Source organism: Glycine max, chromosome 1, assembly GCF_000004515.6.
Source record: "Glycine max cultivar Williams 82 chromosome 1, Glycine_max_v4.0, whole genome shotgun sequence".
Lineage (NCBI taxonomy): Eukaryota > Viridiplantae > Streptophyta > Magnoliopsida > Fabales > Fabaceae > Glycine > Glycine max.
Window position 1 is genome coordinate 35,244,198 of NC_016088.4, and position 12,380 is coordinate 35,256,577.

The 12,380-nt window shown below is 37.8% G+C and overlaps 1 non-coding gene across 1 annotated transcript; it reads left to right on the forward strand.

The window, feature by feature from the left end:
• Window positions 1–6,958: 6,958 nt before the first annotated feature.
• Window positions 6,959–7,064, forward strand: LOC112997848 (small nucleolar RNA R71). The gene has a single exon (XR_003262916.1). It is a non-coding gene; the product is annotated as a small nucleolar RNA R71 (small nucleolar RNA).
• The last annotated feature ends 5,316 nt before the right edge of the window (window positions 7,065–12,380 follow it).

Consider the following 12,380-nt stretch of genomic DNA (forward strand, 5'->3'; position numbering starts at 1 on the left):
AAACAGAAGAAATATGCAGAAAGGTCTTTGGACCAGACAACATCTGAACAATACAGAATTGTCACCAAGTAAATGAGAAAAGAAAGGAAACCACGATCTAAAGTGGTCCTCTCCCTTTGATTGCCAACCAAAATCCTGTGCGTCGATGACTTGTTCGCCTCACACTAAACAAAAATAGAAAAGGAAAAGGCCAAAAACAATCAAAGCCAAATTTCCCACCAAGAAAACAAACCATTCCCAAGAAAAGTCCCATTGATCCATGATCACGCATGTAATCTTTGATTTGATAGGAAATGATTTTCAAAATCAAGTCATGACATATCCATGGTTCGGAATTAGGATAAAACACTTATCTGTGTGAGATTGATACACTTTGAGTGATTTTCTTCTATTTTTGTTGAACCCAGTGCTTCCTCTAAATGGTCATTTAGAAATGAAATGCTAACATCCAAAATCTCATTTACGGTTATGAGAAAATTTCATCAGCATACTCTCATTCACCGATAGTCACATTGTTTTTCATCCAAAAAACATATGTTGCTCTGATCAGTTGGAAGTTTTGTCTCTTTACTAAAGCATGTTCGCATTTTAGTGAAGAAAACACCGAGACTATTTTTAGTCTCACAGTTATCAAGAACTACGTAGGTCTGAGTTCCTCATCACAAATTGAGGATACGTAGGAGCAAAAGCCCTGCTTTTGTCGACCACCCCACCTTTTGTTACCGTGACCCAAGAGTCTGGTGGCATGCGGAGCCACATGACCGTGGGATCCCCCAAATTCGTATGTTCCATCATTTATCATTTGTATGTTATCTTGTTTCTATGACTTGAGGGACTAATGTTTGTTTTGTTTTTTCGATCGTCGTTTGTTTTGTGCATACATGTTGTTTGGACTTTGCGTTAGTGCTTACTTCGTTATTGTCAATAATGTTTGTTGAAATTCCGGAACCTTGTAGGGTTTTCCTATAGGAACGTCGTCCTAAAAAAAAATGAACAAAATCATGAATAGAAAAAGAAAGAGGCGTTGTGAACAAATGTCGTGTCTATATATAAAGAAAAGAAAATAGTTTTTTTATATGTAAAACGTGTATGGAAAGATTTTGTGTGTGTGTAAATAATGCGTGAAAAGAAATTCTTGTGTGTAAGCAACGAGTGTATATAAAGAAATTTTTGTATAAACCACGAGTGTATGTTGAAAACAAACGAAAAAGAAATCTTTGAACAGGAATAGAGTTTTTATGTAGACCGTGTTGATATAAAGAGAAAGAGTTTTTAATGCGTGTGTATACAGAAAAAGTTTGACGTGTATAGGAATGTAGGTGTACAAAGAAAAAGTTTTTCTCATAGATGGCGATGGATGTACAGTTTTTGCAAACATAAAAAATGAAACAAAAAAGAAAAAGAAAGAAAGACCTCGAAGGTCGGCATGTTATGGTCATAGGAAGCATAAATCATTCGTAGAGAGCAAACATATCTTTTGGAAACAAGAGACTGACGCTAAGAGTTTATTTTCCGGAATAACCGAGATAAGAATGGATGGATTCGTTGAACCGATGAAAGAACATAATTTGGAAATATTGGGTCTACTTGTGTAAATCCCAAGCCTTAGTATCACAATGCCATAAACTGGATGCTTGAGTACCCACCTAGCTGTAGCCATGACTAATTTTGCACGTTGTTCCCAAATCATCATTGTTACACGTGCCTCGTGGAGATAATATGGAAATTCAACCCGAGACCGACACCTTGACACACAAATTTGTTTTGCCCCAGATATCAAAATCGGGCTCGCACGATGAAAAGACCATGTTGAGACACAACCTTAAGCTACTTTGAACCTTGGCCCATGAAAAGAATCCTCATCCTTTCCCCCGAAGAAAAGGATAGCAGAATCTCCTCAAGGGAGAGCGAATAACGAATGCTAAAACCCGAATTCCCAATCAAGGATCGGAAAGGAAGAAATGAAAAGAAAGAAAAGAAAAGGAAAAGAAGGATTCCCGATCGAAGATCGGAAGAAAGTAAAAAGAAAAAAGAGATCGAAGGAAAAACAAAATAATTCCCGATCAATACAGGAAATCAGGAAAGAGAACAGAAGATCTTCTGACCAGATAAATTTTTGGCAGGGTAAATGACTGCCGACAAAGGAAAACCCATTTTTGGAGTAGTTCTTTCTTTGGGATTGCCGTTTAAAGTCGCTCTCGACTGGCGATATCCCGCCCCACGTAAACAAAGAGGAAAAGACCGAAACACCCAGCTTCCTCTCCAAAAACACTACCCTCGAGAAAATCCTATTTGATCCGTGATCGTGTGTGTGATCTTTTGGTTCGATAGGAAATCATGTGCAAAATAAAGTCCTGGTGCAGCTATGGTTTGGAATTAGGGTAAAACACTTACCTGTGTGAGTTTTTATACACTATGAGTGATTTTATTCCCAGTTTCAGTTTGACCCGACGTTTCCCCTGAATGTTCATTTAAAAGCTAAATGTTGACATCTTGCCCTTCATTTTTGGTTACAAGGAAAATTGCTTTTGGCATGGGTATACTGTTTCTCTAAAATATGGTGCTCTCGTGAATGATTTATTTTTCCTTGCTACAGCATGTTCACCTTTTTAGGTGAAAAACCCGGTGGACCATTCGGACCTGCCAACAAATCTTATCCGGAGCCCCATGAATTGATTGTCATTCATGCATCCTCCACCATCGAGTTTGGAGCCCCACGAATTGATTGCCTAGCGCTGTTCGTCTATCCTCCACCCTCAAATCTTATCCGGAGCCCCATGAATTGATTGTCATTCATGCATCCTCCACCATCGAGTCTGGAGCCCCACGAATTGATTGCCTAGCGCTATTCGTCTATCCTCCATCCTCAAATCTTATCCGGAGCCCCATGAATTGATTGTCATTCATGCATCCTCCAGCATCGAGTCTGGAGCCCCACGAATTGATTGCGTAGCGCTGTTCGTCTATCCTCCACCCTCAAATCTTATCCGGAGCCCCATGAATTGATTGTCATTCATACATCCTCCACCATCGAGTCTGGAGACCCACGAATTGATTGCCTAGCGCTGTTTGTCTATCCTCCACCCTCAAATCTTATCCGGAGCCCCATGAATTGATTGTCATTCATGCATCCTCCACCATCGAGTCTGGAGCCCCACGAATTGATTGCCTAGCGTTGTTCGTCTATCCTCCACCCTCAAATCTTATCCGGAGCCCCATGAATTGATTGTCATTCATGCATCCTCCACCATCGAGTCTGGAGCCCCACGAATTGATTGTCTAGCGCTGTTCGTCTATCCTCCACCCTCAAATCTTATCTGGAGCCCCATGAATTGATTGTCATTCATGCATCCTCCAGCATCGAGTCTGGAGCCCCACGAATTGATTGCATAGCGTTGTTCGCCTATCCTCCACCCTCAAATCTTATTCGAAGCCCCACGAATTGATTGCCTAGCGCTGTTCATGTATCGTCCACCATCCTATTCGGATTCCCATGAATTGATTGCCTAGCACTGTTCATGCGTCCTCCGTTATCAAGCATGGAGCCTCCGGTGACTGGGAAATATGGTTTTTTGTTATTTTCTCGATCGGTTCCTTTGCCAAACATGTGTATATGTATATATTATGTTTTTGGTGTCTTTTGTTTGTGTTTGTTTTGTGTTGTGCAGAGAAAGAAGGAAGAGAGACGAGAGTCGTCATAGACTAATCACGGAGAGGGCGAAGACAGACGAAATCAGGGTTTTATCTTTGCTTTCCTCTTATCTCCGATAAAAGGTAAGTAAAGAGGGGCAACTGTCATACCCTAATTTCGTCCGGGGACTATTGTGTGATGGCATGCAACCTTTGGTTGACCGCTTCGAGGTACTTGGCGGAAATCAAAAGGAAGCATTGTTACGCAATCTGTGAAATTCCGTAACATGTCAGAAATCAAAAGGAAGTATTGTTACGCAATCCGTGAGTTTTCGTAACATTCCGAAAGCTAAAAAAGGAGTAATTACATGATCCGTAAGGTTTCGTAACCTTACGGAAAGAAAACAAGTATCGTTACGAAATTCGTAAAGTTTCGTAACGTTACGGAAAAAGAATCACCAAAAAAAGCAAAGGGGGGTGTATTTAGTAAAAAAAGGGGGGTGCAAATAGAAACTAGACCCACTTGGGCCTTCCAGGATGTTCCTCCAGAAGGCGGTTGCTTCTGGAGGAAGCAACCTGGCTCGCCTGGGCGAGCTGGGTGGCAAGCTCCTCCCCTATTTTCCGATAAATAGAGGGAGGAGTGAAGGTGAAAGGGGTTCAGCCCTTCTGGTACTTCGTAATCACTTAAAATTAGTGAGGAAAATTGTTTTCGTGAAGAAAATCCAAGCCGAGGCGCTTCCGTAACGTTTCCGTGGGTGATTTCGCGAAGATTTTCAACTGTTCTTCGTCGTTCTTCGGTCTTCAACTGGTAAGTTCCCGAAATCAAACTTTTCAATTCATTCTATGTACCCTTAGTGGTCCCCACTTGTTTTGCGTGCTTTTATTTTCATTTCATTTACTTTCCGTATCCCCTTTTGACGTGCTTTAATAATTTACTTAAGTCATTTTCTCGCCTAATCAAAAAATAAAATAAATTTCCACCGATCATTCGAATTGTAATATCCGTTAATTTCTGTTAAAATAAAATCCGACCGTTCGGTCATGCCATAATCACGTTGGAAACCAAAAATAGGTAAAATAATAATAAAAAAATATCTTTTAGTAAAATAAACCAAAAAAATCAATCGGACGTTTCTCTTTGGGATTTCTCTTTCTTAATTGAATTGACTAATAACTAAAGTGAAACTAAGGCTAAAATCAACTCGCAAAGTCAAGCTCGTCCGCAAAAAATCACTAAAAAGGATTTTAAGGTTCGATACCTCAGTTTTTCTCACCAAGTAAAAATGGATCATTTTAAGGTCCAACGCCTTAAAAGGACCACCTTCCAAGTAAAAAGAATCGCTTGATTCGCCCTTTAGAAAGAACTACGTAGGTCTGATTTCCTCTTCGATGGAGGGTACGTAGGAGCAAGAGCTCTGCTTTTGTCGACCTCAAAAATTAAAAAGAAATAAAAGTTTAGATACGCAATTTCACACAATTCTAATTTAAGGCTGTTGTCCTTTGGGACAAACGTGAGAGGTGCTAATACCTTCCTCAAATGTAAATACAACTCTCGAATCTGGAATATTCTTCATGACCGGTTTCCTTCGGTTTTTCCGATGTTTTCCACAAATAAACATTGGTGGCGACTCCGCGTATTTTCCTCCTTTGGAAGATGCACCCGTGAGCCTCGCCTCGCTCGCCCGCAAAAGGGTTGGTTGCGACACATATCATCCTTCTAGAGCCATTAGGGGGAACTTCACAAGGAATGTAGTTCTTACCATGATTGAATGATTAACGCAATTTCCATCAAACCCTCTTGTTGTGGTATTCATCTTTTTTAGGTAAGGGGGAGTGAGTTATCTCACTCATTGTATCGATAGTAGTCGTAGGTAAAGAGGTTGGCCTTATCATTATTCTCAACAAAGTTTGTGGCTGAGTTAGAAAAAAATGTGACTTTATGCTATAAGAATCCTAATGAGCATGAATAATGTTGATTGCTTGGACTATATATATGTAGGTGAGTGCATATTATGATGTGTGCAATTATGGGTTTGACTAGACATTATTTAGATGAGTGACCTAGCTTTTGAAATGCAAGAATGAGCTTAACTTGTGTCTTGCTGGCAAGGGACCTAGCCTATGAGAGGTGAGGATAGGACTCACGATATCAAGAAGAGTAAGTGCAGAGGAACTAAAAAACTCTATTAATTTGCAAGTTGCCAATAGTACAAGGGACTGAAAAACTCCCTGAATCTTTAAGCTTAGGTGACAACTTTCTTAAAACCACAACAAAGCACTTTTCCTTAAGGCCAATTATAGCAATGTCTGCCAACTTTTCTTTATTTGAAATAATTTCTTTTAAATATTTGGTGTACTTTGGCATTTGAGCAATTGCCTCAGCGAATGGAATATTAAGGTGTACCTTTTAAAGCATTTCAACAAATCTAGCAAACTGTTAATCCTGACTGAGTCTTTCAATCTTTAAGAGAAGGGAATACTTACCCGAAGAAGTGTCAGTACCCCCTTCTCACCCTCTTTTTTTGCCTCTTGGCCTTCTTCAATAAGAGCCTTTTTTTTTGTGTGATAAAGGGCTTTTTCCCTCTTTTTATGCTCTGTCATAGGCCGTCCACTCCTAGTACTCACAACATTTGCTTCCCCCTTCTTAGGATTAGCTTTAGTTTGGGAAGGAAGTGTGCAAGGAGATCTTTGAGATAAAAGGGCTTGTATAGTAGCAAGTTGGGACTCCATGAGCTTCACCTGCTAATTATTTTGAGTTACGTGTTGCATTAACATCTACTACAAGTTGGGTCATTCCTCCTCTTATATATGCCTTTGATTTTGCAAGCATGGTGACCTATACAAGTTTTGAATCTGACCATGGCTGCAGTTTTGCCCCTGGTTGTAATTGTTGTTGGATTATTGATCATAACCATTGTTCCTTCCCCCTCAAAAGTTAATCTCATCCATGGCTTGGGCTACCTCGCTTCCCATTATGCATTTTCCTAGCCCATGGATGCATCTACACCTATCACAACTGTGCTAGGGAGGTGTAGAGTTAGGAACCTTGGACTGGTTCTTCATCAGAGTCTCAATCTTCTTAAGCAGTGCTTGAATCTGTTGTCCAAGGCCAAAAGTAGATGCTTTAGTTTCCACCTAGTTTATTGGCATCTTCATGATTCTCTTATCCCCTAAATTGTTGTAGGGATTGGAGCACATGTCCTTTTTGATCTTGATGGCATCAAATGGTGATTTCATCATCAAATTGCCTTGACATGCAGCATTGAGGTTAGTCCTGTTGTGAGAGGACACCCCTCCATAGAAAATATGCACTCTTCTCTATTGGTTGAACCCATGATGTGGGCAACTTCTAAGCAACTCTTGGAATCTTTCCTAGGCTTCTAATAAATTTTCTAGTTCATTTTGAGCCAAATTTTCAATGTCCCTTTGAAGTTTATCAAGTCTTCATCACATAAAAGTACCTTTGAAGGAAAATGTTGGAACATTGGGCCCAATTACTTATACTGTTCTCTGGAAGTGCATTAAGCCACTCGCATGTTTTCCCATTTAGAGAGAAGGTAAAAGCAACAAGCCTAATGTACTACTTGCTGACATTGAGTTTTTGATAGTATCTCACAACCTCAAGAACCACCTCAAGTGCATCATAGGATCCTCATGGGCAGCTTCACTGACTTGGTTGCTTTCAATCATCTAGAGGAACCTATGTTTGAAGTCAAATATCACCCCTTAAGGTAGAATTGGTAATTGTATGTTGTTGGTTTCTCCCACCTTGGGAGTGAGATAGTCCATCAATGTCTTCACGTGATCGTTTACCACAACTTCAACCATTGCCCTTGTTATTTCAACAACACTATAAACACAAGAAAAAGGGATCAAACACAACTGGCAGAAAAAATAAAAATAGTAAACAAAAAATTATTATGTTTTAAATAAAAAAGAAATAAACAAAAAACATTTAAGAAAAATAAAAACTGTGAACAAAATTGTTAAGTTCTCACAAAACCAATTACCTATGAACTACACAACTAGTTCCCAACAATGATACCAGAGACTTGATGCGTAAAAATAGGATGCATAAGGGCAAATGTACTCCATGCAATAGTAACAATGGACATATGTCTGAATATCGAACCCAGATGACCAGTTATGTTTCCAAATAATCAATTTAGCAATAACTAGGAAACTTGAGTTTTATCAAATTAATAAAGATTGTTTTTGATCAATTTTACTCTTTAACGAAAAGAAGAATTAAAACAAAAGAATTTTGTGAGAAACAGTTATAATGAGAAGCCTAGGATTATGCATTCGCGCATACCCCCTTTTACCCAATTCAATTCCGTTAACCCCCAATTAAATCAATCATCGCTATTCCCCTATTCAATTGCTAGCCTTTGATATAGGTTTAATAATGCTCCTTATCCTAAATCAATATCCAATTGATCATAGAAATATTAATTTAGGTAAGGGGATAAATTCCTAATTCTCAGGGATGATTACCAATTAAGTTAATCCACTATAAGTTATCCAACAAGTTTGATCATGCATGTTGGTGCAAAATAATCTCTTTCTAGGTCAATTAATCACACACAAATGATCATTGCTATGTAACCAATTAGGTTTTAGAGTGATCATATCCATATATAACAATAACGAATGATAAAAGATATTTAATTGAATAACATTGAGGTATTTATTGAAATAAATAAGGGTATAAGAGGTATGACTACATCATAATCCTAGACCAAAAGGACCCCCGTTGTGATCTCCATGCTCCTTTGTAGCCACAGGTGCTTTCAAGGAGCTCTTTTCCCTTGAAAATCCCAAAATCACGCTTCAAAGGAAAAAGATGGGGATTCTATTTTAAACCACACTATTTATAGGATAAAATTTAAGTGATAGTAGCCTCGTGTGGACCATGGTTGTGGTTAAGTGACCACGACCGAGGTGAAATTCTCGGAGAAATTCCACACTTGGACATGGTAAATTGAGTGTGGCCATCTTCACAAAATTCATAAAAATCAATGTGTGGCCATGTCATCTCAGTATGGCCTTGGCAATGTGACCACGACCATGGTGAACTGACAATGGCCATGGTCAAATTTTGTAAAAGAAATTAGCATGTGGTCGTGGAGATCTCAGTATGATTATTGTCAGGCTAGTGTGGCCATGGTCAAATTGACATAATCTTCAAATGAGCCAAAATATGCAGTTTTCTAACTTTTTTTTTCCTCTTTTAACTTCCAAACACATGTGTTGCACAAAATAGCACCTATACATGAGTTTTACCAATAAAATAAACCAATAATGCATGAATTTGACACACAAACTCATGAATAAACAAGGTCAAATACAAATTTATCATGGAGAGAGGAAGATAAACATAAATCTGGATGGTGGAGTTCTAAGAAAGGCTTAGCTTGGACCTTGAGGGTGAACTAAGTTTCGGTGTGGAAACTCCAGTGGCTCATACTAATCCCATGAGTTAGGGCATAGTTCGAAAGCTATGTCATCCTGACTAATCACTAGAGGACATCATCCTAGTGAAAGGATGTTATTTTAAAGGCATCAGTATTGATGATGCTTTTTATGGTTAACATTCGATCCTAAGCTACTTACTTCTAGTGTTAGTTTGGTATCACATGCATATGGAGTATAAATGAAGAGACATTACAATATATGTGCATTTGATGATAATATAATTGTTTATGAGTATCAAGGAGTGTCATATGTTGTGCGTTTGTCTACCTATCTCTATGGTTTAGTTGTATTGCGAGCATGTAGTAAGACATATCTCACAACCTTATTTTTGTGAGTTCTTCAACGTTTTCTGTCTCAAGTAATTTCCGGGAGGATCCTAATGAGGAGACATTAGCCTTGATTACATTTTTAGTTCGGATGTGCCATGCTTTGATAGATGTGACATGGGATGTTTTATGCCATTTAAACTTTAAACTTATTTATATTGTTTTAGATATTTAAAAATCTATGGGTGTTTTATTAAAGATTATATGGCCTTTTGAGTGTCAAACCTTTTAAAAAATACTTTTATATTGATAATGTTTCAGTTAACCATTTAACAATAACAATAATCACAATAATAATAATAATAATAATAATAATAATAATAATAATAATAATAACAACAACAACAACAACAACAACAACAACAACAACAACAACAACAACAACAACAACAACAACAACAATAATAATAATCATAATAAAAGCAAATTATAGTAATATCTCCTGATGTTTACTCTAATTATACATGCACCTTCTCCATTTTTTACATTTCTTTGGCCTCCCCTCCTTTAATGTTGTTAATTAACATCATGATCTTTTTATTGAAAATCCAATAATGTCCATCCCCTCTATTATTAACACAGACCTAACCCAAATCCCATTCAGGCAATCCTCATCAACACAACACACACATATCAAAATCCAAATTGACAAACATAGACCAAAATATAATTCAAAAGCAAATCAAAATCCAGATCAACACAGACCCAAGAAACCCAATATCAGACTCAAACCCAAACCCACAATCGTCCCCCGTCATATATACAATCACACCACCCCAATAAGAAACACTTCTAAAGATCAATTGGTTGTTGATGGATGCCTGAAGATCAACTGGAATTGTTGTCGGCAATGTTTTGGGGACCTTTGTCATGAATCTTAGGCTGGGTTTTGGAGTTGGCTTCATTGCAAGTGAACTCGAGGTTGTCATTTGTGGAGGATATGGATTTGTTGAACCTAGGATTGTTGGCATTCACAAGGGGTCTAGATGGTGCAAGTAGGTCCATTTTGATGTGGAACTCATGAAAAGGTAGAACTAAGAGATTAGATTAAAGGCAAAGAAGGGGTCAGTGGTGTGTGTGGATCCTCTAATCGTGATCATCTACTTAATCCTCATTTTTGGTTGGTTTCTTTATTGGGTTTTGATATCTTTCTAGGGTTCAAATGGAAGGGAGCATATTTTGAGGACAAGGGTTTCTGGGTTCCTTTTTCTACATTATTTTTTAGTTAGTTTAATAATGTTCAATTCTGAATTGATGAGTTGTTTGGGTCCTTGATTTATTTGGATGTATCCATTTAATCTAAATTTTGAAGCTAGTTATAATTTTCTTGTAGCAATTGTTGATACAAATTTTGTCCAAATTTTTAGTAATGCTTACTGGAAAATTTCACCCACTACATTTTAGAGAGAAAAAAAAAATACACATGACTATCAAGTGGCATGTAAAGAGCTAATGTTGTTTGAGGTGTAATGGGTGCTATTGTAATAGGAAGACAAAAGTTGGGGAATTTTGTGTAGGTTAAAAAAAAGGATGGAATGCATGTTTAATTAGTGCGGATCTTAGGGAACATTTTTGTAATTTATATAGACCTGTATTTTTATATTATTTTTTAATGTAATACTTTGATATTAAATTCTTATTATATTTAAAGATTCAAGCTCGTTGATTTATATATAATTTTGACCTATTTACCTGATTAGAGGTTTTATTTTTTTTACATATTTAAAATGTCTTAGTACAAAGTAGACTTTTAAAGTTTAAATACTACTCACTTTGGACTCATATATAAGTAAAAAAGTTATTTTGTATGTTGGACTTAAAAATAAACAAATTTATCTACTTTTTCCCTATTTAATGTTATCGTTCCTAAATCACCCTTAAGTTAATTTCAATTCTATTTTCATTAACTCTTTTTTATTCATGATGTTAGAGCCGTAAAACAGCCCAACCCGAGCCATTGGGCCTGGCCTACCTTGACCTAACTCATAAATGGGTCAATCCAACCCGACACACTTACTATTATACGCTAAAAATCTTGGCTTGGCTCAGGTCACCGTAGGTTGGCAGGTTAAACGAGTTTACCCACCAACCCATCAAACATTAAAAAAATGTTTATTTTAAAAGGAAAAATCAACCGAGAGAGACGTGAGAGAGAAAGAGAGAGGAATGACCAAGCAGAAAATGAAACCAGCTTTATCTACAAGGAAATACAATAAAGAGGGTTGAAGGGAAAATGACGACGACGACAACAACATGGTTAGATGCCGAGGTGGCATGATGACTTTGTGGTGAGGCCATAGAGATGAGACACGAGAGAAAGATAGAGCGGAGAGACACAAGAGAGTGTGGTGACTGGTAATGTGGTGGGGTCGTCGTGCAAATGAGTTGGGTTACATTTCTAGACTATTTGAAATTGTTTCCCTTTTCCGACCTAGCTCGACTTGATCCCGTCATGGGTTGGGTTGGCTTGTGGGTCCTGCCCAATTTTGACGGCTTTTCATGATATTAGGTTTTAAGGAACCATGGGAAGTCTTTTGATGATTGATCTACAATGTGTCTTCTATAAATGTTGTTGTAATTGCAGTACAATGTCTTCTTCGAGTTCCTTTGGTTGAAAATCTTCAAGGATAATGAGGAACTTATAGCTTCAGAATTAGTGCTTCCAAACACAATTGTCTTTACAAACCACTCCTACAATGCAACTTCTAATGACACCTTAGTCGTGTGTAACTTCTGATGACTCCAACATCATGTTTTTGATCACACACAACTTCTAATATATGCACTTTGACTCGAAAAACATGACTGCCTTTCTAGCTCCTGAATAGCTTTCTTTCTGGTAGTCTTGCTTCTAAATGCATAATCGATGTCTTGAAAAGCTTTCACTGTAAGCCTATGTTTCACACCTTCTGCATGCTTTTGAATTGTCTTGTCTATTAAGACTCC